Below are 26,691 nucleotides of genomic sequence, written 5' to 3'. Positions count from 1 at the left end.
GAGTCTTAATCTGGAGTATTTAATACTCATCTCATGCTGTTGTACTACTGATTCTGATTCCAGTATGATTATATCACCCCCGTTTGTGACTGGATGTGTTTCGACCTAAAAATTGAAAAATGATCCCAACACGAAGCAAGTGGCACATCTAAGCCCCCTCCTACTTGAAAGGATGTATTTTAAGACATTCTGACTGAGACCATGAGTGTAGCTGACAGTGCTGTTCTCAGTGGAATTTGTCCTATTTTCTTGATTCTATCAAACACAATCAGACTGACACACCTTATCATCCGGTGTGGTACTGGGCTCCTAACAGCTCTCCTTCTAATCACTTTAAAGTAGGGCCCTTTGTCTCTAATGTCTTCTGGGGTGCTAGTTTCTGCTGTCATCGATTTATATCTATAAATAACTGCCACTGATGCTTCGAAAAGGCAGATGTACCAGGTCTACCTGGCAATGAAAGTTTCAGCCTCAAGGGACCTTTCCTGGTTAAAAAAAGGCTGTACACTGAGTGTACAAAACATTAGGAATTCCTACTCTTTCCATGACATAGACTGACCAGGTGAATCAATGTGAAAGCTATAATCAGTTATTGATGTAATTTGTTAAATCCACTTCAATCAGTGTAGATGAAGGGGAGGAGACAGGTTAAAGAATGATTTTTTAGCCTTGAGACAATTGAGACATGTATTGTGTGTGTGTGCCATTTAGAGGGTGAATGGGCAAGACAAAAGATTTAAGTGCCTTTGAACAGGGTATGGTAGTAGGTGCCAGGCGCACCGGTTTGTGTTAAGAACTGCAACGCTGCTGGGGTTTTCACTCTCAACAGTTTCCCGGATATATCAAGAATGGTCCACCACCCAAAGGACATCCAACCAACTTGACCCAACTGTGGGAAGTATTGGAGTCAACATGGGCCAGCATCCCTGTGGAACGCATTCGACACCCTGTAGAGTCCATGACCCGACCAATTGAGGCTGTTCTGAGGGCAAAAAGAGAGGAGGGTGGGGATGTGCTTAACTCAATACCTGGGAGGCCTGGCTGGGGAAATAGTGATTATTAGCGATGTGAAACCCTGCTCCCTGAACCCTTTAGTCTTAGGGCTTGTAGGTAACCATGTGGAATGTTATTAACCCCTGTGATCTGATTAGATCCCCAGAGAGGCTCCGTATTGGTTTAGAGGTCTCTATCAGCCATGAGACGGATTTATCATAGAAAGGTATGGATGGAGGGATGATGGGGTGGGGGGTAAAAGTGGTGCGCTTCATGTGGAGTGTGGATGTATTTATCTTGAAGATAAATTAAAGGGAGAAGCTAAATCTTGTGAGATGCTGATTGAGGTGAAACACACTACTGTTCACAGTTCGACTGTGTACGTCTCTTGTTGATCACATTCTATTTTTAGAGCAGACCATCTATTGATTATAGCTTATGGCCAGATTACCCTGTTACTGGCAACATCAATAGATCCCATCTTAGGTGTCCTTACCCAGCTTTGGAGAAAAATGCCCAGGGCAGTTTGTATGGCTGATACTCATAACAATCCCTGTTTCTGCAGGGAGCTACTTTCTCCCCCAATAATTTTCTACAAGCACCTCTTAGTATAAGTTTAAGACAAGACTAGAACAATAGTTTTGTTCCTAACATCATTTTGTTTTGACAGCATGTGGGATGTTTTAATGTGTAAAAACTCTTTACGATGTATCGCACATGTGAGACGTCTCACACAACACATCAACAAGTAGCTAATACGTCAGAGCTCCTAATAAGCAGCCCTCCTATCCCCTGAACCAAGCAGCCCTCCTATCCCCTGAACCAAGCAGCCCTCCTATCCCCTGAACCAAGCAGCCCTCCTATCCCCTGAACCAAGCAGCCCTCCTATCCCCTGAACCAAGCAGCCCTCCTATCCCCTGAACCAAGCAGCCCTCCTATCCCATGAACCAAGCAGCCTTCCTATCCCCTGAACCAAGCAGCCCTCCTATCCCCTGAACCAAGCAGCCCTCCCATCCCCTGAGCCAAGCAGCCCTCCCATCCCCTGAACCTAGCAGCCCTCCCATCCCCTGAACCAAGCAGCCCTCCTATCCCCTGAACCAAGCAGCCCTCCTATCCCCTGAACCAAGCAGCCCTCCTATCCCCTGCTGGGCTGGTGATCACAATTGAATGTAATCTCAAAACTGAATACTTTTTTTGAATTCTTAAAGAACTCAAAATCCTGTGTCTCCGAGCCTTCAGCATCAAAGACGGGGTGAGAGATGGAAATAAAGCGGGAGAGAGACAGAGAAGGGGAGAGGGAGAGAGAGAGAAAGGGAGAGAGGACGACATGTCAAGACTGCACTGATCCTCTCTGACAATGTCAACAGTTAAATATCTTTTGAGTGACAAAAGTTGACATACTGCAGGCAGAATTTAACCTCGTTTACATCTGTGAAGGGCAAAGTGTCATACAAACTATATGAAACCACTGCTGCTTCTGGTAGGATTGCAAAGAAAAAGGTTTTTGTTTTGTCACATTGTCAATCAACCTAAACTCATGAGGTGGGACATTGAGAGGAACAGAGGATAGAAATGTATTATTGAGAGCCCCAGAAAGAGAGCAGGGTAGGCTTTCCATCCATTGGCTGACTGAGACGGTGATCTGTATTCACAACTCATGTTCACAAAGATAATTACCTGCCTAGCAGTTATAATCTTCCGCTATACATCTCCAGATATGCATTAGGCACTTATTATATTTAATAGGTAATTGCTTGGAGACCACACAGCATGAAGAAAGGCTCTGTCTGCAAAACAATCTCCACTCTAGAATTACTCTAACCTCATCTACTGTTTATTAATTATGCCAAAATGGATCACCTGCAGTTGTGTGTGTGTTGCGTGTTTGCGTACGTGTGTGGTGTATGTGTGTAAGTGGGGGTGCGAGTGTGTCTAAAATGTAACGCTACTGCTGGGTTTATCATATCAGAGTTTTGCTGAGAGGTACAACTTCACCCTGACCTCTAAGTCACCCGTCACCGAAGACTCTTGTCAGTTCTTATCCGCAACTCTTCTATCCTGACCCCTTCACAGACAGGCATCCAGGAAGCGGCCACAGACAGGCATCCAGGAAGCGGCCACAGACAGGCATCCAGGAAGCGGCCACAGACAGGCATCCAGGAAGCGGCCACAGACAGGCATCCAGGAAGCGGCCACAGACAGGCATCCAGGAAGCGGCCACAGACAGGCATCCAGGAAGCGGCCACAGACAGGCATCCAGGAAGCGGCCACAGACAGGCATCCAGGAAGCGGCCACAGAGAGGCACAAAGCAAATGAAAAGAAAGAACATTGTCATTGTCCTATCAAGTTGCAGGAACAGGAGCAAGCTAAGGATAAAACAAATATTCAGGGACTCTAGGGAGGACAATAAGAGTTCACATCAAAATAATTCCTTATTATAGGCAAAAACCATAACAATCAATAAAAAATAGAATTATAACATGAAACTCCATTGTCCTCCTAAGAGTTTCAAAGTGTTTTTTTAATCCATTGGCCTCCTAAGAGTTTCATAATGTTTTTGAATCTACAGACCGACCCAGGCCCAGACGCGCTCCTCCCGGGCCTCGTTCCTGTGCCCTTGCTCAGGCTAATTACCCTAATGCGGGTCCTCTCAGCAGCACCGGAGATCCATTAGGCCTTGTTCATTAGGGCTGTGGGCCTCCCAGCCTCGTCAGATGGATCTGATTGACTAGACACAGTAATCAGCTCAGTCAGACACACGGATAGGCTGGGACTCACTGCTCCTTGGAAGAAATAGAAGTCAAGTAGAAAACCGAGAAGTGACAAAGTTGAGTAAGGGAAGTAGAATAGCCAAACGCTGTTGAAATGCTTTCAGAGATCTATCTAAGGATGTTTATCATGAAGGTCCCATGTATGTCCTGATTGTCCTCCATCTGACTGATTACTGGACTTTGCCTTAACGTATGACTCTGTTCATATGTATAATTGTCCATCTTGTTGTCATGGTGTAATAATAAAATAAGCTGTAAGGAGTCTATATCTTAGTAGGGTGTAATCAGCGGACTGCCCTCTCTCCTTGCACCACCCTGGGGAATATTAATCGGTTCATTTACAGCCAGAGACTCAAATCCTTTTTTTTTTACAGGTAATTACTTGTGTGTGTTGAGTGGGTTGAACTGAGTGCAAGTGAATAGCCTAACATGTCTTCAAGGTAGCGAGTCATCAGACATTTATACGCTATATATATTGATCACACGCACTGGAATATGTTCCGGTCAGCCTCAGAGAACAACATAAACCTATACACTGACTCAGTGAGTGCGTTTATAAAGAAGTGCATTGGAGATGTTGTACCCACTGTGACTATTAAAACCTATCCTAACCAGAAACCGTGGATGGATGGCGGCATTCGTGCAAAACTGAGAGCACGATCCACCGCATTTAACTACGGAAAGAAGTCTGAGAATACGACTGAATATAAACAGTGTAGTTATTCACTCCGCAAGGCAATCAAACAAGCGAAATGCCAGTACAGGGACAAGGTGGAGTCGCAATTCAACGACTCAGACACGAGACGTATGTGGCAGGGTCTACAGGAATTCACAGACTACAAAAAGAAAACCAGCCACGTCATGGACACCGACGTCACGCTTCTAAACAAACTAAACATTAAAGACCTTCTTTGCCCGCTTTGAGGATAATACAGTGCCACCTTCGCGGCCCGCTAACAAGGACCCCCCCCCTCTCTGTGGCTGACATGAGTAAAACATTTTAAACGTTTTAACCTTCACAAGGCTGCTGGCCCAGACGGCATCACTAGCCATGTCATCAGAGCATTCGCAGACCACCTGGCTGGTGTTTATGAACATATTTAATCTCTCCCTATCCCAGTCCCAGTCTTGGCTACCATTGTTCCTGTACCCAAGAAGGAAAAGATAACTGAACTAAATGACTATCGCCCCGTAGCACTCACTTCTGTCATCATGAAGTGCTTTGAGAGACTAGTCAGGGATCATATCACCTCCACCTTACCGGACACCCTAGACCCACTTTAGTTTGCATACTGCCCCAACGGGTCCACAGACGACGCAATCGCCATCACACTGCACACTACCCTATTCCATCTGGACAAAAGGAATACCTATGTAAGAATGCTGTTCATTGACTACAGCTCAGCATTCAACACTATAGTACCCTCCAAGCTCATCATCAAGCTGAAGGCCCTGGGCCTCAACCCCGCCCTATGCAATTGGGTCCTTGACTTTCTGACAGGCCGCCCCCAGGTGGTGAAGGTAGGAAACCACATCTCCACTTCGCTAAACCTCAACACTGGGGCCTCAAAAAGGTGCGTGCTCAGCCCCCTCCTGTACTCCCTGTTCACCCATGACTGCCTGGCCATGCACGCCTCCAACTCAATCATCAAGTTTGCAGACGACACAACAGTAGTGGGCTTGATTTCCAACAACAACGAGACAGCCTACAGGGAGGAGGTGAGGGCACTCAGGAAATCAACGTCAACAAAACAAAGGAGGATCATGGACTTTAGGAAACAGCAGAGGAAGAACCCCCCTATCCACATCGACGGGACAGTAGTGGAGAAAGTGGAACGTTGTTTTAAAGTTCCTCGGCGTACACATCACAGACAAACTGAAATGGTCCATCCACATAGATAGTGTGATGAATAACCTCAGGAGGCTGAAGAAATTTGGCTTGTCACCCAACATCCTGACAAACTTTTACAGATGCACAATCCAGAGCATCCTGTTGGGCTGTATAACAGCCTGGTACTGCACCGCCCTCAACCGCAAGGCTCTCCAGAGGGTGGTGCGGTCTGCACAACACATCACCGGGGGCAAACTACCTGCCCTCCATGACACCCACAACAGGAAGGCCAAAAAGATCATCAAGTACATCAACCACCCGAGCCACTGCCTGTTCACCACTACCTTCCAGAAGTCAAGGTCAGTACAGGTGCATCAAAGCTGGGACCAAGCTATTGAGAAACAGCTTCTATCTCAAGGCCATCAGACTGCTAAACAGCAATCACTAACTCAGAGAGGCTATTGCCTACATCGAGACCCAATCACTGGCCACTTTAATAAATGGATCACTAGTCACTTTATACAATGCCACTCTAAAAAATGTCACTTTAATAATGTTTACATATGAAATGTATATACTGTATTTTATGTTATATATTGTACATTACTCATATCACATGGATATTTATACCATCTATTGCACCTTGCTTATGCCGCTCAGCCATATGTAATTTTCTTTTTTTTACTCCAATTGGTAGTAGGTAGTCTTGTCTCATCACTGCAACTTCCGTACAGACTCGGGAGAGGCGAAAGTCGAGAGCCATGTATCCTCCGAAACACAACCCAACCAAGCCCCACTGCGTCTTGACACAATGCACATTCAACCCGGAAGCCAGCCGCACCAATGTGTTGGAGGAAACACTGTACACATGACCTGGTCAGCGTGCACTGCGCCTGGCCCACCACAGGAGTCGCTAGTGCACGATCAGATCCCTGCCGGCCAAACCCTTCCTAACCCGGACGACGCTGGGCCAATTGTGTGCTGCCCCATGGGCCTCCCGGTCGCGGCCGGCTGCGACAGAGCCTAGGCTCGAACCCAGAATCTCTGGTGGCACAGCTAGCACTGCGATGCACTGTCTTAGACCACTGCGCCACCCGGGAGGCTACATGTACATATTCTCATTCACCCCTTTTAGATTTGTGTGTATTAGGTAGTTGTTGGGGATTGTTAGATTACTTGTTAGATATTACTGCACTGTCGGAACTAGAAGCACAAGCATTTCGCTACACGTGCATTAACATCTGCTAACTGTGTGTATGTGACCAATAAAATTTGATTTGAAGTATGTGGACACCCCTTCAAATGATGAGTGGATTAGACTATTTCTGCCACACCGGTTGCTGACAGGTGTGTTAAATCGATCACACAGCCATGTGATCTCCATAGACAAACATTGGCAGTAGAATAGACTTACTGAAGAGCTCAGTGACTTTCAACATGGCATCATCATAGGATGATTTCCAACAAATCAGCTCTTCAAATGTATGCCTGCTAGAGCTGCCCCGGTCAACTGTAAGTGCTGTTATTGTAAAAAAAATGGAAACGTCTAGAAGCAACAACGGCTCAGCCACGAACACATAGCAGAGTGCTGAAGACCGCAGCACATAAGAAATCGTCTGTTTTCGGTTGCAACACTCCCTACCGAGCTCCAAACTGTCTCTGGTAGCAACGTCAGCACAATAACTGTTTATCAGGAGCTTCATGAAATGGGTTTCCATGGCCGAACAACCGCACACAAGCCTAAGTTCACCATGTGCAATGCCAAGCATCACCTGGAGTGGTGTAAAGCTCGCCACCATTGGACTCTGGAGCAGTGGAACGCGTTCTCTGTAGTGATGAATCACGCTTCACCATCTGGCAGTCCGATGGACGAAGCTGGGTTTGGTGGATGCCACGAGAACGCTACCTGCCCGACTGCATAGTGCCAACTGTAAAGTTTGGTGGGGGAGGAATAATGGTCTGGGGCAGTTTTTTTATGGTTACATTGAATGGAAATCTTAACGCTACAGCATACAATTACATTCTAGACGATTCTGTGCTTCCAACTTTGTGGCAATAGTTTGGGGATGATCATTTCCTGTTTCAGCATGACAATGCCCCCGTGCACAAAGTGAGGTCCATACAGAAATGGTTTGTTGCGATCGGTGTGGAAGAACTTGACTGGCCTGCACAGAGCCCTGACCTCAACCCCATCGAACACCTTTGGGATGAATTGGAAAGCAGACTGCGAGCCAGGCCTAATCGCCCAACATCAGTGCTCGACCTCACTAATGCCCTTGTGGCTGAATGGAAGCCAGCCTAATTGCCCAACATCAGTGCTCACCCTCACTAATGCCCTTGTGGCTGAATGGAAGGCAGTCCCAACAGCAATGTTCCAACATCTAGTGGAAAGCCTTCCCAAAAGAGTGGAGGCTGTTATAGCAGCAAAGGGGGGACCATCTTCATATTAATGCCCAGGATTTTGGAATGAGATGTTGGACGAGCACGTGTCCACATACTTTTGGTTATGTAGTGTATTACTACGCCCATCTACTCTACATCTATTTCATTATGATACGTAGAGATAAAAATATGAGCATTCCTCCTTTTGTGTCTTTTGAGTAGGTGGGAATCCATAGAATTTTAATTAAATGTTACAGTGAGTATCTTATTACACAGTTTAATTCATTTGATTTCATTAAGATGTTCACAAACATTAGGGTTATGTGTTTAATCTGCTAAAGGGAATTATGTTTTCCAGATGTCCTCTGATTTGAAATGTCTTAAGTTGTAATGTTGACAGCTACTGTACGTCACCTGATACTAATACTTAAGGAGGAGAATTGTTATTGATTGAGACTCTGTGTTATGATGCAAATGGAATACATCGATATAGCTCATACTGAAAAATTGTCTTGATGACAAAAGATATATTTTTCTCCTCTGTCAAAAAGATATTGTAATGAAGGGAGGAAAATTTGAGAGAGTCATTCTAACACTATTTAGCATCTGTATGTGGCTACGCAGTAGTATTTAGCTTCCCAAACATGTACCAGAGTTAGTATTAAGTTGCCCTAGCACGTGGCTGTGCTACACAGTAGGAAATCCCCTGTAATCTCTTGTATTGTTAGAGGTTTCATCATATTTTCACTGAGAAAATTCTATTTGAATATTCTTTCTTTAAAATTACATTACGTTGATAAAAGCCTCTGTATGTAGGTTGGCATTGTAAAGTTGTATTGTGAAGAAAGGCTATACAGAGTTTTCATGTTGGTTCACATCTCTGACCCAACAGAACCTCCTGCGAATTATGGTATAATCTCTCTGTACACGGACGGAGACGTTTGGCTGAGAGAGCGAACATGCTGTTTTGGGTGGGGTGCCCACAGCTACAGATGTCCCAAGGCAATAACCTTACACACACACACACACACACACACACTCCCTCAGGACTTGCCCTTGGGGCAGGCAGCAGATTCGCTTGGCTAACTGACTAGCGCCACCAGCGATGTCATATTACTGGCAGGGAGACCACCCACTGAGAGCACATTTTGTGATGTACCACTACCTTCCCTCTCTCAAGGCACCGCTCTATGGAGAGTTGGCCCCTTGCTGCCAGCAAGTCTCTAGGCGGGGGACATCTCCCTGTCTGCCTCCTGGGCTCTGGCCCTGCCCAGGGAACTGGGACATGTGGTGGCCGTGAGAAGTGCGTCACGGAGCTTGGCACATTCACAGGTCTACTTCTGGTCTATCTATTTAGGGTTTCTGTTTACACATACTGAATCCTGCTGCTTTCTGGGTTTTGGTTTTGTCAGACTTTTATCTATAAATAGCTTGCGATGGATTTGAGAAGCATTGATGTATTGTAGGAATTATAAAGGCTCCATGAAGGCTTCATAAAGCATTTGTAAGTTATGCTGTACTTTGTTTTGAAGTGTGACCTTTTTGATTGATGTTTTTAATTAACAAGTTGTTTCTTTCATCAGTCGTGTATGATGATAATACCTGCCAGTAAACATGTTTTACAATTAAACCTCTAGAGTCTGACATGCTGACCAGACCACTCACGCGCCATCGCGCACATCTTGATTTTGTCCACCCACACCAGGCGCGATCGAGACACACAGGCTGAAATATCAAACAAACTCTCAACCAACTATATTAATTTGGGGACAGGTCGAAAAGCATCACACATTTATGGCAATTTAGCTAGCTAGCTGCTGTTGCTAACCAATTTTGTCCTGGGATATAAACATTGGGTTGTTATTTTACCTGAAATGCACAAGGTCCTCTACTCCGACAATTAATACACAAGTTGGCAACCAACTTTAAGGTGCATTACCACTACCAACTGGACTGGAGTGTGGACCTCAGTTCATCACCCACTTGTTTATATGCTCCTAAAAACCAATGAGGAGATGGGAGAAGCGGGACATGCAGCGCATCAAGCATCACAAATAGAACCAAGTTCTATTTTAGTGCCTGGCTACGCAGACGCTTGTTGACGCTCGCGAGCAGTGTGGGTGCAATGATTGAATAACATTTTGCAATGCGAGTGGTGTGGTCAGCATGTAAGCCTGGTGTGGTTTCTGCTAAGCTAACGCATGGAATTGTTTTAAGATGTTCATACCAAGGATCATATATACAGGAAAAGGAGGACCGAGCACGCCCCCATTCTCATTGAGAAGGCTGTAGTGGAGCAAGTTGAGAGCTTCAAGTTCCTTGGCGTCCACATCACCAACAAACTAACATGGTCCAAACACACCAAGACAGTCGTGAAGAGGGCACGACAAAACCTATTCCCCCCCAGGAGACTGAAAAGATTTGACATGGGTCCTCAGATCCTCAAAAGGTTTGACAGCTGCACCATCGAGAGCATCCTGACGGGTTGCATCACTGCCTGGTATGGTGACTGCTCGGCCTCCGACCGCAAGGCAGTACAGAGGGTAGTGCGTATGGCTTAGTACATCACTGGGGCCAAGTTTCCTGCCATCCAGGACCTCTATACCAGGCGGTGTCAGAGGAAGGCCCAAACAATGGTCAAAGACTCCAGCCACCCTAGTCATAGGCTGTTATCTCTGCTACCGCACGGCAGGTGGTACCGGAGAGCCAAGTCTAGGTCCAAGAGGCTTCTAAACAGCTTCTACCTCCAAACCATAAGACTTCTGAACAGCTAATAAAATGGCTACCCAGACTATTTGCACCTCTCTACGCTGCTGCTACTCTCTGTTATCATCTATGCATAGCCACTTTAATAACCCTACCTGCATGTGCATAATTACCTCAACTACCTCGACACCAGTGCCCCCGCACATTGACACATTGACTCTGTACCGGTACCCCCTGTATATAGCCGCGCTATTGTTATTTACTGCTGCTCTTTAATGATTTGTTCTTCTTAATTTTTTTCTTAATTTTGTTGTTGTTGGTATTTACTTAACTGCATTGGTTAAGGGCCTGTAAGTAAGCATTTCACTGTAAGGTCTACTACACCTGTTGTATTCGGCGCATGTGACAAAGAAAATTTGATTTGATATTTGACTTGTAATTTTAGGACCCCTTTATTTATCCCCAATAAAACACTGAATCTGGCCTTACTGCTAATAGACCATAGAAACATGAAATAACATACATGGAAAAACAGTCAAACGAACAGACCCAAAGGACGTTTGTTTTGAAGTGTCTGTCCTATATCTGACAGATCAGGATTTTTTCTTTTTTCTGTACACATATTTAACCCCTTTTTTGGTCACTAAACTACGCCATATACACTGAGTATACCGAACATTAGGAACACCTTCCTAATATTGAGTTGTCGTCCCCCCACAAATTACATCAATAAGGGATCATAGCTTTCATAACATCATGGAATGCATAATATCAAACACTTTCATATGACCTTAGCCTTCAAAAGAAAGAGAGGGATCAAATCTGGTTGAATAGATGAGATCATAGGATAGAAATTGAACTAGATTGGTAAAACATTGACTCCACCCATCATCCTCTCTCTACCTAGCTTGATCTGTTATAATATATAGATAATATGATTTTGATCTGTTTTCATGTTTATCATTCCCTTCACTCTGCTCATACATTCTTAGCATTGTTTTGCTATCTAGAACCAAAAATGGTTATTCAGCTGTCCCCATAGAAGAACCCTATGAAGAACCCCTTTTGTTTCCAAATATAAGCCTTTTGGGTTCCATGTAGATCCCTTTCCACAGACGGTTCTACATGGAACCCAAAAGGGTTCTACCTAAAACCCCAAAATGTTCTCCTATGGGGACAGCTGCAGAACCCTTTTGGAACACTTTTTTCAAAGAATGTAGATGTGTTTGTGAACCTGGTGATTCTCATGGAAATGCTGCCAGTTTCTCTGCCCTTTTTTCACCCACTGTATTTTGTCTAATGCATATATGCAAATGCACCAGTTCAGGATCTCCACGGATGACACGGATCATGTGCACTCCGTCTGGGATCATGCAGAAAACCAAACAGTTATGAGTTTCTGTTTATTGGATCAGCCATCAAGTCAAGTTTCAGTGTGATATGATTACAGGTGATTGATAACTTTATCTAACACTGTCGCATCGTGCTGTATCTAGCACTGTGACATATTGGCACTTTTTGACTCAGCCATTGTTTCTGTCTTGCCAGTATGTTTGTCTTTGCGACGTGACAGCAAGTTTGCCCTTGGGGATCAATCAAGTCTGAATCTGTCTGTCAGTATGGCACACTGCAGAATACTCCATTCCAACCCTACTTTTAAAGTTGTGCAATTTTCCTCAAAGTGAAACAACATTTCCATTGTCTGAACATGCACAGACTAAACTCATGTAGGCAATAAGTACCACTGACTGAACCAGGGAGGACAGACTGGACAGAGAGTGACTGAACCAGGGAGGACAGACTGGACAGAGAGTGACTGAACCAGGGAGGACAGAGTGGACAGAGAGTGACTGAACCAGGGAGGACAGACTGGACAGAGAGTGATTGAACCAGGGAGGACAGACTGGACAGAGAGTGACTGAACCAGGGAGGACAGACTGGACAGAGAGTGACTGAACCAGGGAGGACAGACTGGACAGAGAGTGACTGAACCAGGGAGGACCGACTGGACAGAGAGTGACTGAACCAGGGAGGACAGACTGGACAGAGAGTGACTGAACCAGGAAGGACAGACTGGACAGAGAGTGACTGAACCAGGGAGGACAGACTGGACAGAGAGTGACTGAAACAGAGGACCATGCTCAAAGGGATATTCAATGTCTGCTTTTTTTGTTTTACCAGTCTACAAATAGGTGCCCTTCTTTGGAAAGCATTGTAAAACCTCCCTGGTCTTTGTGGTTGAATCCCATGCAACTTATTATGTGACTTGTTAAGCAGGTTTTTACTCCTGAATGTATTTAGGCTTAACATAACAAAGGGTTTGAATACTTATTGACTTATTGACATTTCAAATTTAAATTTTTTATACATTTGTAAAAGTTTTGTAAAACAGAATTCCACTTAGACATTATGGGGTATTGAGTGTGTAGGTGTGTGCAGGCTAGTGACAAAAAAATATTGAATACATTTTAAATTCAGGCAGTAACACAACAAAATGTGGAAATATTCTAGGGGTGTGTCATGCCCTCAGCATAGAGAGCTGTTTATTCTCTATGTTGGTTAGGTCGGGGTGTGATTAAGGGTGGGTTATCTAGGGGAATTGTATGTCTATGTTGGCCTGCTGTGGTTCCCAATCAGAGGCAGCTGTTTATCATTGTCTCTGATTGGGGATGATATTTAGGTAGCCATTTTCCCATTGTGCTTTGTGGGATCTTGTCTAGGTGTGGTTGCCTGTGTGCACTATTTTGAGCTTCACGTTTCGTTTGTTCGTGTTATTGTTTCTTCCCTTTGAGTTTTCTATTCCAAAATAAAGGATGGAAACATACCACACTGCATCTTGGTCCAGTCCTTATGACGATCGTGACAGAAGATCCCACCACCAAAGGACCAAGCAGCGTGGCCAAGGAGGAGCAGACATCCTGGGCCCGGGAGAGAAAGGAGGATCAACGGCGACTCCGAAGTTCACGACCACGATGGAAGCCCGAGAGGCAGCCCCCAAATTTTTTGGGGGGAGGGACACGGGTTGGTTGGCGAAGCCGAGGGGCGAGTCTGAGAGCGAAGAGGAATATTGGGTTAGACTGAGCGATGATTATTGTAGGATAGTTGAGGGGAGTGATGAGGTAGAATGGATGGTTTGGTGTCTGGAGCAAGACAGTCGCCGTGAGGAGCGTGGGACCAGTCAGGCACCATGTTTTGCGGAGATACGCAATGTGTCTCCAGTGCGCATCCACAGCCCGGTGCGTTCTGTGCCAGCTCCTCGCACTTGCCGTGCGAAAGTGAGCATCCAGCCAGGACGGGTTGTGCCGGCTCAGCGCTCCTGGTCTCCAGTACGCCTCATCGGTCCAGCATATCCTGCGCCGGCTCTACGCACTGTCGCCAGTGCGCTTTCACAGCCCAGTGCGTCCTGTGCCAGCGCCCCGCACTTTCCGGGCTAAAGTGAGCATCCAGCCAGGACGGGTTGTGCCAGCTCTACGCTCTAGACCTCCAGTGCGCCTCCACAGTTCAGTACGTCCTGTGCCTCCTCCCCACACTCGCCCTGAGGTGCGTGTCATCAGCCCGGTGCCACCTGTACCGGTCCCACGCATCAGGCCTCTAGTGCGCCTCCACAGTCCAGTACGTCCTGTGCCTGCTCCTCACGCTCGTCATGAGGTGCGTGTCACCAGCCCGGTACCACCAGTGCCGGCACCAAGCTTCCGGCGACAGTTCCCAGTCCAGAGCTTCCGGCGACAGTACCCAGTCCAGAGCTTCCGGCGACGTTTCACAGTCCAGAACCTCCAACGACGGTCCACGGTCCGGAACCTTCAACGACGGTCCATGGTCCGGCGCCCCCCGCGACGGTCCGTGTTCCGGAGCCTCCAGCGACGGTTCGCGGTCCGGAGCCTCCTGCGACGATCTGCGGTCCGGAGTCCCCGGCGACGATCTACGGTCCGGTTCCTCCGATGACGTATCCATGAGCAGAGAGGTTACTTCGCCCCGCACCGGAGCTGCACCGGAGCCGCCCGCGACGGTAGATGCCCGCCCGGACCCTCCCCTATTGAGTCAGGTTTTGCGGTCAGAGTCCGCACCTTTGGGGGGGGGGGGGTACTGTCACGCCCTGACCGTAGAGAGCTGTTTATTCTCTATGATGGTTAGGTCGGGGTGTGATTAAGGGTGGGTTATCTAGGGGAATTGTATGTCTGTTTTGGCCTGGTGTGGTTCCCAATCCGAGGGAGCTGTTTATCGTTGTCTCTGATTGTGGATCATATTTAGGTAGCCATTTCCCCATTGTGCTTTGTGGGATCTTGTCTAGGTATAGTTGCCTGTGAGCACTATTTTGAGCTTCACGTTTCGTTTGTTCGCTTTATTGTTTTTTCCCTTTGAGTTTTCTATTCTAAAATAAAGGATGGAAACATACCACACTGCATCTTGGTCCACTCCTTATGACGATTGTGACAGGGTGTGAATACTTTCTGAAGGCATTGTATCCTCCTGATGAAAAACAAGCACGCTAGTGTCTGTCTCCGCTCTCTTCTTCCAGACCTCTGCAGACAGCTCCCCCTGGGCACAGACGTCAATTCAACGTCTATTCCACGTTGGTTCAGCGTAATTTCATTGAAATGACGTGGAAACAATGTTGATTCAACCAGTAGGCTGTGTTTGTTTATTTGTGTTCTAAAAGGATTTGCTAGCAGAATGAGAAGGCCACAGGTTGTGGATGGTAATGAGTTAAGAGTCTTGCTGGTAAAACTGCGGTGGCGGCGGATCATTTTCTCCCTAGGCAGTGATTGGCATTAATTACCTAACAGGTGTTAACTGGAATCTCATAATTAACTATTTTAAAATTGTAATTTAACTCTGTGCGTGTGTGCGTACACGCATGCTTGTGTGTGTAAGCATGCATGAAAACATGCATACCGTACATACAGTTCTCTTTGCTGAAGGCGCTGAGTTAGTTTTGCAGCCTTAAAGGCATTTGGGCCGAACTGAGCGGCCGGGGTTCCATATGGGGTTTCCTAGCGACCCACTTCTCCATCCATAACAAAGTAGTCCCTCCCTTGTGCTGCTTCATATTAGGCAGGAGATCCTTTGTATTGGACCAACATATTCTTCTCCCTGTTGCCAAGACGCTGCAAGGCGAAGCACACCCAAACCTACCACTCATTTTGCTTGTGTCCTCATGAACAGTACCAGATAACTAGGTTACTAAACACAGCCTTTCTCTCTACGGTATGTGCTAGCTTGCATTTTTCTCCAAGGGAGTATAGATGTCTTCTTTGAATAGATCTACATCTCTCAGATCATCAATACGTTCCATGTTTAGTTTTATAATAGAAATCATGAGCATCCATCTAGAATGTAGATGGATAGGCTGGTCCGATGCAGGGCAGAAATCACTGGTGAGCTAACGTGCCCTTCTCATTGCTCATTCATTTGGGATGCTCCTGCTCCTCCTGAAAGATATGCCTCTGCATCTTTTATGAACTGTAGGAGAGGAAAGGTATCTACTGCTGGAGTGTCGACCTAGTCTCTCGGTGTCAACAGACTTTGCAGCAACCCATCAAACACAGAGAAATTAGAGCAAAGCCAACTGACACACTTTCCAAACACAGAGAGAAATTAGAGCAAAACCCAGACAGACAGAGACACATCAAGCTCCCCATGCCCCAGAAACAGTATGAGGTATGATGTCTTTTATTATGTCATTTTTCAATAAGTACATTTTCTCTCATTAATGGAAAATGAACCTGTAAATAGAGCAGCTTAATCATGTTCTATTTCAGCTAATTATAGTTTCACTGCTGCTTTTCACAGACACTAAGTCCCATGCTGGGAAGACCTCTCCAGAAGACTCTGGCTACCCTGGCTGATTTAGAAAAACACCAGCGTAACATTTCATGTGAAAACGTGATCAGGTGAAAATCATGGAGTTTTCTGTAAGGGTGAGGACCATGTTAGGCTGTATGTAAGATGTTCTAAAGACATTTGTTTTACCAGTCGTCAGGACGTCACGTGATGGTCTCAGATGGTTGCAAACCATTATAATGAAAGTAATGAAATGGTATGGTGGTTTAAAAGTTTGTGGTATGCTGTTCAGCCAAAATATGACCCCACCTGAGATTTGAACTCACAACCTCTGAATTTGGGGTATGCTTATCTTTCTGCTGCACCACAAAGTCTGTAGCATTCTCAGAAGTCCCCTACACATTCATGACCTATAGTACATCTCTACACTGAGCAACAGAGTGCCATCTGACTGCTATTTTAGTTCAGTTTTTCTGACTTAATTGATATAATTAACTTCTCTCATCAATTTGAGTGTTTTCTGTACAGTTGTCTAATGTTGGTGGGGTATATTATTCTGGTTTAATGATACTCCTGAATCACTGTGATAAATATATGTTTTTTTCTTGAGTGTACTTTTAACAAATTTGAGATTCACTTTGAAGTCTAAAGTGTAGGAATACAGGTGAAATCAGATATTAACACAGACATGGTGGCATAGCAGAAGTATTGGAATGCCATAAACCAAGAGGTTGTGAGTTCAAATCCCAGGTGAAGACGTGTTGAATAATAATTACTGTATAAATAAACATACAGTGCATTCGGAAAGTATTCAGACCTCCTGACTTTTTCCACATTTTGTTTTGTTACAGCCTTATTCTTGAATGGATTTAATAAATAGAAATCCTCAGCAATCTACACACACTACTCAATAACGACAATGCAAAAACAGGTTTTTAGAAATGTTTGTAAATGTATAAAAAAAACATACCTTATTTACATAAGTATTCAGACCCTTGCTATAAGACCCAAAATTGAGCTCAGGTGCATCCTCTTTCCATTGATCATCCTTGCTGTTTCTACAACTTGATTGGAGTATATCTGTGGTAAATTCAATTGATTGAACATTATTTGGAAAGGCACACACCTGCACCTATATACGGTCCCACAGTTGACAGTGCATGTCAGAGCAAAAACTAAGCCATGAGGTCGAAGGAATTGTCCGTAGAGTTCCGAGACAGGATTGTGTCGAGGCACAGATCTGTGGTAGAGTACCAAAAAATATCTGCAGCATTGAAGGCCCCCAAGAACACAGTGGCTTCCATCATTCTTAATTGGAAGAAGTTTGGAACCACCAAGACTCTTCCTAGAGCTGGCCGCCCGCCCAAACTGAGCAATCGGGGGAAAAGGGCCTTGGTTAGGGAGGTGACCAAGAACCCGATTGTCACTCTGACAGAGCTCTAGAGTTCCTCTGTGGAGATGGGAGAACTTTCCAGAAGGCCAACCATCTCTGCAGCCCTGTCTGTCTGGCCAGACAGATGCCACTACTCAGTAAAAGGCACATGACAGCCCGCTTGGAGTTTGCCAAAAGGCACCTAAAGAATTCTCATACCCTTAGAAACAAGATTCTCTGGTCTGAAGAAACCAAGATTGAACTCTTTGACTTGAATGCCAAGCGTCACGTCTGGAGGAAACCTGGACCCATCCCTACGGTGAAGAATGGTGGTGGCAGCATCATGTTGTGGGGATGTTTTTCAGCGGTAAAGACTTCGAGACTAGTCAGGATTGAGGTAAAGATGAATGGAGCAAAGTACTGAGAAATCCTTGATGAAAACCTGCTCCAGAGCACTCAGGACCTCAGACTGAGGTGAACGTTCACCTTTCGACAGGACAACGACCCTAAGCACAGCCAAGACAACGAAGGAGTGGCTTCGGGACAGCCTCTGAATGTCCTTGAGTGGCCCAGCCTGAGTCCGGACTTGAACCCGATCAAACATCTCTGGAGAGACCTGAAAATAGCTGTGCAGCAACGCTCCCCAACCAACCTGACAGAGCTTGAGAGGATCTGCAGAGAAGAATGGGAGAAACTCCCCAAATACAGGTGTGCCAAGCTTGTAGCACAATACCCAAGAAGACTCGAGGCTGTAATCGTTGCCAAAGGTGCTTCAACAAAGTACTGAGTAAATGGTCTGAATACTAATGTAAATGCGGTAGTTATTTTAATTTTTTGTATAAATTAGACCGCACAAAGTTGAATTACTGTTCAACAGATGCCCTGCCTTACTTTTTTCCACATCTAGCATATTTTTTTTTAAATCAGATGTGTTATATTTTGGGCAATATATGCAGTGCTTTGTTTATACTGCACTGTTCGCTATCCCTTGAGGCTTTCCCAAGTTGATGCTGTCGTGGAAGATTACTTAAGTAGTCATGCTATCCCATGTTTTACTGTTTAAAGAATTGTCTCTTGTTATATGCTAGTGTTTTTCTAACCTGATACAAACTTGTCTTTGTAGGACTTATTCATAAGACTGGGCGTACAGTTAAGGTCTGTTTGGGTGCGACCGCAGCATGTGACATCCCGTGGCTTTACTATCTACAGAAAGTCACATGTATGGAACCTTGCAGAAAGGAGAACAATATAGTGTTTGCTGTTGTGAATGCAGTTAGACGGTTCAGCCCTCAGGGTATCAACCTCATGCTATCTTAAAACTGCACAGACAACTCATTGCCTTTTGCAAAATGGAGAATCAACCATCCACTAAACAGTGCATAGTTGAAAGCTCAACAAACAGTGTCGTTTCTCAGCTTTTACAGAGAAGCACATCCTTTTTGTATACGTGGCAGTCAGCAGATAGTGTGTAAATCTTGTAATGAAGTGTTGTTTAAAAGAATCTTCAGTTTCTCTCTTCCTATAGAATTGCTACCACAATGCGCAAGAGATCAAACATCCTCAGATCACGCTCTCAGATCATGTTTGAGCCTCGGATTGGACAGTGAAATACACGCTCGCACCTGCAGGTGACGTGCAGATGTTTCATTTCTCTCTTATGCCGTCATGGCTGAAGCCAGCGCAAACTCCCACTATTTATGTGTCCAGGTTAAACATGGGACGTCCCTCATTATAAACAAACAATCGGTTAAATTTATGGTTAATGCATCATTTTCAGATCTATTAGAATCGATTAATAGATTAAAAAACGTCATTGAACCAATTGACTGGCCAGAGATCAGGGCATTCATCAGCAAAGACGCAGTGCAAGCAAGTATTTTGGACAACCAAATTGAAGTCAAAATGATTGATGAAATCTAAGTGTGTTAACGCCTATAGGCTATAGAGATGCATGCAGGTAATGAACTCATTGTTGTACATCAACATTTTGAATTTGATTACAATTATTTATTGGCAATCATTCTTGAATAAGATTTTTTTTTGTCTACTCTATTATCCTATACATCACATTAAATTACGAGATTGGATTGCATTTTTTCCAGTGCTACATTATTTTGACCTAATTCGAATGATTGCCCTTTATTAACAATGTCATATTTTTCCTAGAAAGGGTAGTCTATGATAGGCCTTTTATTGTTATTGTCTTCATATGTTAAAGCCTTGTTAGGCTATACAATTAAATAGATTAATGAACTGATAATACATTCATACATTACTTTTTTTCTCCAATAATTGTTTGATAGGATGTATAATAGATAGAATATTGCAATGTGAATAATGTTAATTAATGTTGATTTGTGTATTAATAATCTGATAATCAGGCTGAAATGTAATATTTATCCTATTTGTCATGTCCATATAGCCTGTACTGTCACGTTCCTGACCTGTTTCTGTTAGTTTTTGTATGTGTTAGTTGGTCAGGACGTGAGTTTGGGTGGGCAGTCTATGTTTTCTGTTTCTATGTTTGTTTAAGGGTTGCCCGGTATGGCTCTCAATTAGAGGCAGGTGTTTGGCGTTTCCTCTAATTGAGAGTCATATTAAGGTAGGTGTTTTCACACTGTTTGTTGTGGGTGGTTGTCTCCTGTGTCCGTGTATGTGGTTGCGCCACATGGGACTGTTTCGGTTTTGTTTCTATGTTAGTTCTTTTATGTAGTCAGTTTTCCCTGTTCATGCGTTCTTCGTGTTTCATGTAAGTTCGTCGTCCAGGTCTGTCTACGTCGTTTATTTGTTTTGTAAATTTCCAAGTGTTTTTTCGTGTTCGTCTTCGTCTTTAAATAAATTCATTATGTCTTATTCACACGCTGCGTTTTTGTCAAATCCCTGCTCCTCCTCTTCGGATGAAGAGGAGGAGGAAAGCCGTTACATGTACATTCGTTACCCAATTATCAAAAGCACTCTGGTATATGGACCCCCATCTAGAGAAGTTCAAAGAGAGAGGCTTAGCCTTACCAGACAGATTCCTGCAATTACCACAAGGCCTTGGATCCTACAACAGATACCAGGAAACACGACGCAAGGCACCAAAACTAAGTCAAGATCAGCTTTGGGATCATTGCAGTCAGCTTTCTATCGCAATATCCCAGCCTTGGGCACACCGGAATCACTTCACCAGTATTTTAATGATTGTATTGTCATTTTTCTATATCAATTAAGTTTGTGGCACAACGTTTGTTCAGGAAATTGTAAACGTTTATTTTCAAAAGTAAGTGTATGCTTTGTTTTAAACGTCTCAACTAAAACTGACTGTATTCCTTGTTCACATTAGATCTCAGAGAAGATGTGGTGAGTCTAAAGAGTCCATAGCAGCTGATACATCCTACATCACCAACAGTCCATTCCCCTACCTACACCAGAGTCTGTTTTATGCTACACTGTGAGAGCATCATGCGGACCGGTCAGCCCCCAGTACAGCACTCTGTTACTAGCTTTGGAGAAAGTGCCCCAATACCACCCCCCCCTTTCTACTGGACTTTCTCCGGAAGATTGATTCCAGAGAAGGAAATGGATTGACAACTTGAAACTTCCATTGACTTTCACTTTGTACAAGTATTCTTGTGGTAACTACCTAGGCACTCTGACATGCATATGCAAGGTGTCCTCACATAGCAATGGCGTTCATGAGATCGGGCAAGCTTCTGTCATCCCCACACTGAGAAAATAAATACCAACATACCACACTAGAGCAATGCAAAAAGAATTCCTGAACAAATACGCACATGCTGCCAATGTGAACAGCTACTTCCTGTGAGAAATGTATTGGTTTGTGACAGATGACAAGAGTTCAGCAAACGATGATGAACAGGGCCTACTTGATGAGAGAGTGTCCTTGTTCCTCATTGATGGTGATGACCCAGACCTGATCCTGGATTTAAGGAAGCTGAATGGCAAACCACAATCCTCATTCCAGCCCTTTTGGGATAAAGTACAGAAGTATTTTAATGAATACACAGCTCAGATCAACGATCGCAGACAGGAAGATCACGTCAGTAACTCAACCCACTCAAGTGACGCACCCCTCCTAGGGACGGCATGAAAGAGCACCAGTAAGCCAGTGACTCAGCCCCTGTAATAGGGTTAGAGGCAGAGAGACAGCAAGGGCGGTTCGTTGCTCCAGAGCCTTTCCGTTCACCTTCACACTCCTGGGCCAGACTACACTCAATCATATGACCCACTGAAGAGATAAGTCTTCAGTAAAGACTTAAAGGTTGAGACCGAGTCTGCGTCTCTCACATGGGTAGGCAGACTATTCCATAAAAATGGAGATCTATAGGAGAAAGCCCTGCCTCCAGCTGTTTGCTTAGAAATTCTAGGGACAATTAGGAGGCCTGCGTCTTGTGACCGTAGCGTACGTGTAGGTATGTACGGCTACAACATCTGTCATGTTGATCCCAGATATCCCAGCATCGCCATCTAGTTCATTCTATGATGGGAAAGTTCATGTCACTGTCAAGGACAAGATTTTCCAGCCATCCATCCCCCTTCGACACACAGTTGAAAATCTCAGCATTCTCAGAGGAGAAAACTACAGTGAAGATGTCTTTCTCAACAAGTAAATCTTGATCATTCATGGTGGTGGGCCAGACCACAGAACCACATATGCCTCTGTTCAAGCATGCCACACACTCCTGTTTGTTCAACTAGACCTTGACATGCTTATTGCCTGTAGAACAGCACCAGGTGACAGCTGGGCCAACCATGCCAAAAGAGTTAATTCCCTTCTTAACTTAGGGCTTCAGGGAACAGCCCTGGCTAGGAAGAAGATGGAAGAATCAAATGAGAAGCATGTGAAGAAGTGTAGCACAATGACAAGCCTACGTGAAACAGCTACCAAACATCCAGATATGAAAGATGGTTTTGAAAAGAGTATGCATCCTGTTGCAGCTCTTGTGAGTGGCCAGTTTGAGAGCCTGATGTGGAAAGGAACACACATAGAAATACATCAGCTCGCAACACATTAAGAAATTGCCAATATTGCACAACAATTAAACATCATTGATACAGTTGATGTTGACATGATGCATGACCTCAGCAAAAATGCATTGACAAGGAACAGTACAAGCAATTCCAGGACAGACATTTCAAGATGTTAAAATAAAGAGATCAAGAAATGCGAGGGAGAAGATCCATGCTGGTACTGCTTAATGAATCCTCCACGCTTGCCAGAAGAACAATTTAAGAAATTATGCAGTATTACTCAGCAATCACAGTGTCATTCCCAGATGTGTGTGTCCATTGTGGATGTCCAGACGTTCTTGAGGGTGAAGAGGTGGTGAGGCTCAAACAACAATTCCAACATGTCCGGCCAATGTGCCCAGTGTGTTAGCAAGAAGGAAAGCAGTTCATTACGAGAGCTCCAATAAATCTAAAAGAGAAAAGAACACCCTGGAGACCAGAATAAACAACAAATAAAGGCAAAACAGACCGTGCTGTTGAACAGTAAAAAGCAGTAGGTGATTGTGCTATTACTTCTGACCACAGAACATTGGCTGTAATTTTCATTTCCAGACGATTCTCCATGTTGAATCGTTGTTTGTTGACACCCAGTAGGTGATTTACTGCACACGGCTGACTTTCATTATGGTGTCTTGTGAAGATGTTCTTGATTTTTATCAGAGATTGTTTTTAAATCAGGAATAAAGAAACTGTCACAAGTTATACTTCCCATTGTGTTTCATTTCTCATGGTTATAACTACATTGTAACATCTGCGTTCTTTTTAAGAAAAATAGTGTAGGTTTTTGCATGGAATAATACTCTTGAAGCTCACATTAGGCCTAGAGCCTGCATAAGTTCCTACTGTAGGACAATGTGGTCAAGTACTGTTAGTCCTTATCCACTTAATATATGTTTTGTTTTTTTGCTCACTCACCTCACTTTCTGGGGGGGGAAATCCATTAAACAGTGAATGAATTTTGTCTGGCCTTAGAAAAACTATCTAAACTGTTCTTGCTTTGTCATTATGGGGTATCGTGTGTGGATTGATGAGAAGAAAAAAAACAATTTAATCCATTTCAGAATAAGGCTGTAACCTAAGAAAATATGTAAAAAGTCAAGGGGTCTGAATACTTTCTGAACGCACTGTACACAATGTGGTTGTGGGTTATATGTAAGTTGAAAACACTATGTTAACAGCACTGTCTGTATCAGAAGACTCATTTTTGGTGTCAGGTGAAGTGTTCCAAAAACATATGTTTTAAAATGATTTCACAAGTGAAATTTCACGTGAAATAATGTGATTTTCCACGTCAAATCCTGTGTTTTTTATGTCCATAAGGGGATAAAAAACATGAAATAGCCTGAACAGGAAGGGAATGACAGTGTTGTTTAAAGAAGAGGAGGTTAGTCTGATTATCTAAGTCATGGACAGATGGGTGAGCGGATGCCTTTGACTCACTTGTTTGGGAATTCTCTGTGTTTTTACCAGAGAGAACTTGATGTGAGAGAGACTATGAGTTCTAGGGTTTTGAGACCACCACAACAAAGTTCTAAATGTCACCGTTAATGAGCCCTATGTAGGTTCACTGGTGCATTTATTGATGAGTAGATTATGATTTGTTAATGGACCTCAAACTGTGTAATAAGAAACAATTTGTTCATCAATAGCTCTGAAATAAATCTTGTAGTTTTTTTCAGAATACTACGAAGTTTATATTGCATCCAGTAAGAGAATAGTTTGCAGCGTTGCCGTGTGAACAGTGGTACAGGGTCTGTAGATGAGTGATTACTGGTGTTTAGTCCCACCCCCACCAATAATCACCTGCCTCTCATCTGGTTGCTGTTGCTCAGGAAGGAACTGCAGAACTGCTGGCAACTGAACCGCTCCACTCCGTCTTCTCTTCTCAGGGCCAAGTAACACCCTCAGAGAACGGGATCTGCCTGGCTCTGTCTCTCACACCTGCCAAGGTCTACAACACAAGGGCATGCATGCTGAGGCTGGCTGGATAAGTCGTTTAACCGCCAGTCATTTCACTGGAGCCAGACTGTTACACTCTATGTCAGGGGTGGGCAACTTTGATGGGGAGGGGGCAACTTTGATTAGGAGGGGGCCATAAAAAAATCTGAATTCATTGTGAGGGGCCGCAGTGACTCACCCATCTCTGTCAACTGATTTGTGCAATCAATCTATTTTTTCAGTTAAAGTACTTAACTCTCAATTAAATGTATTATCCTGTTAAATGTAATGTCAAAATTTAGATTTCGATTTCGATTTAGACCTTACAGTGAAATGCTTACTTACAGGCTCTAACCAATAGTGCAACAAAGGTATTAGGTGAACAATAGGTAGGTAAAGAAATAAAACAACAGTAAAAAGACAGGCTATATGCAGTAGCGAGGCTATAAAAGTTGCGAGGCTACATGCAGACACCGGTTAGTCAGGCTGATTGAGGTAGTATGTACATGTAGATAGGGTTAAAGTGACTATGCATATATGATGAACAGAGAGTAGCAGTAGCGTAAAAGAGGATTTGGAGGGTGGTGGGTGGGACACAATGCAGATAGCCCGGTCAGCACATTGGCTTACCGGGCTATCTAACAAGGAGCCCTTGTTGGTCGGCCCAATTGAGGTAGTATGTACATGAATGTATAGTTAAAGTGACTATGCATAAATGATAAACAGAGAGTAGCAGCAGCGTAAAAAGAGGTGTTGGGGGGGGGTCACACAGTGCAAATAGTCCAGGTAGCCATTTGATTACCTGTTTAGGAGTCTTATGGCTTGGGGGTAAAAACTGCTGAGAAGCCTTTTTGTCCTAGACTTGGCACTCTGGTACCGCTTGCCGTGCGGTAGTAGAGAGAACAGTCTATGACTGGGGTGGCTGGGGTCTTTGACAATTTTTAGGGCCTTCCTCTGACACCACCTGGTGTCGAGGTCCTGGATGGCAGGCAGTGATGTACTGGGCCGTACGCACTACCCTCTGTAGTGCCTTGCGGTCAGAGGCCGAGCAATTGCCGTACCAGGCAGTGATGCAGTCAGTCAGGATGCTCTCGATGTTGCAGCTGTAGAACCTTTTGAGGATCTCAGAACCCATGCCAAATCTTTTTAGTTTCCTGAGGGGGAATAGGCTTTGTCGTGCCCTCTTCACGACTGTCTTGGTGTGTTTGGACCATTCTAGTTTGTTGTTGATGTGGACACCAAGGAACTTGAAACTCTCAACCTGCTCCACTACAGCCCCATCGATTAGAATGGGGGCGTGCTCAGTCCTCCTTGTCCTGTAGTCCACAATCATCTCCTTAGTCTTGGTTACGTTGAGGGATAGGTTGTTATTCTGGCACCACCTGGCCAGGTCTCTAACGTCCTCCCCTATAGGCTGTCTCATCGTTGTCGGTGATCAGGCCTACCACTGTTGTGTCGTCTGCAAACTTAATGATGGTGTTGGAGTCGTGCCTGGCCATGCAGTCGTGGGTGAACAGGTAGTACAGGAGAGGACTGAGCACGCACCCCTGGGGAGCTCCAGTGTTGAGGATCAGCGTGGCAGATGTGTTGCTACCTACCCTCACCACCTGGGGGCGGCCCGTCAGGAAGTCCAGGATTCAGTTGCAGATGGAGGTGTTCAGTCTCAGGATCCTTAGCTTAGTGATGAGCTTTGAGGGCACTATGGTGTTGAACGGTGAGCTGAAGTCAATGAATAGCATTCTCACATAAGTGTTCCTTTTGTCCAGGTGGGAAAGGGCAGTGTGGAGTGCAATAGAGATTGCATCATCAATGGATCTGTCTGGGCGGTATGCAAATTGGAGTGGGGCTAGGGTTTCTGGGATAATGGTGGTGATGTGAGCCATTACCAGCCTTTCAAAGCACT

At 44.6% G+C, this 26,691-nt stretch overlaps 1 protein-coding gene across 1 annotated transcript in view; it reads left to right on the top strand.

The window, feature by feature from the left end:
* LOC129861943 (protein shisa-9A-like) overlaps window positions 1–26,691 on the top strand; it is a 121,708-nt gene that overhangs the window by 2,410 nt on the left and 92,607 nt on the right. The window lies entirely within an intron of this gene.

The sequence above is a fragment of the Salvelinus fontinalis genome, chromosome 1, assembly GCF_029448725.1.
Source record: "Salvelinus fontinalis isolate EN_2023a chromosome 1, ASM2944872v1, whole genome shotgun sequence".
NCBI lineage: Eukaryota > Metazoa > Chordata > Actinopteri > Salmoniformes > Salmonidae > Salvelinus > Salvelinus fontinalis.
Note: the sequence above shows the minus strand (reverse complement) of the source record. Positions and strands in the feature narration are given on the sequence as shown.